Source organism: Pinus tabuliformis, chromosome 4_2 (genome assembly GCF_031772625.1).
Source record: "Pinus tabuliformis cultivar Carrire ecotype Pingquan chromosome 4_2, CPIR1, whole genome shotgun sequence".
Taxonomy (NCBI): domain Eukaryota; kingdom Viridiplantae; phylum Streptophyta; class Pinopsida; order Pinales; family Pinaceae; genus Pinus; species Pinus tabuliformis.
In genome coordinates, this window is record NC_142304.1 from 715,835,930 (window position 1) to 715,836,603 (window position 674).

The window sequence follows — 674 nt, forward strand, 5'->3', positions numbered from 1 at the left end:
TGTAGCTCAAACTGAAGTGCTCCAAGAGAATAAGATTAAGTTTATAGTCCAAATATTATTGTGAGATAATAATATTTGACTTTTCTGTTTTTGGGACTTTGATCACTCACACTTTCATCAAAAATAGAAGTACATCTTTTTTTTCCCAACTTGATCAATCATCCATAAACAGCAACCTGCAATCCATAGACATGATCCATATGTCTAAAAATAGACATAGTCTAAAAATAGACTTGCGCCAAAAATAGCCTGCGGGCCCACTTAGTGAAGGCGACTCTTTTCACTAAGCTCCATCATCTTGTTGCAATCTCAACATCGAGAACCTGTCGAGAACCACAAAAACACAGTCGTTTCCATGCTTAGTGGAAGGAAGGCCTGACATGTATCCATGGAGATGGATTCCCAAGGTCGACTAGGGGTACGCAGTGGGGTATAGAGGCCTTGCTTCTTGACGGTCGGTTTGGCAATGGCGCAGGCAGTGCATGATCTGATGTACTTCCGACATCCTGTCGAAGATTCGGCCAATAGAAATACTTCTGCAGTACTGACACCGTTTTCTTGACCACGAAAAGCCCAGTAGCCCGACTGTAGTGTGCTTCCCAAATAATCTTGGCACACTCGCTTGAAGGAACACAAAGGTGACCCAGGTGGCATAACAAGGCATCCTGGAGGTG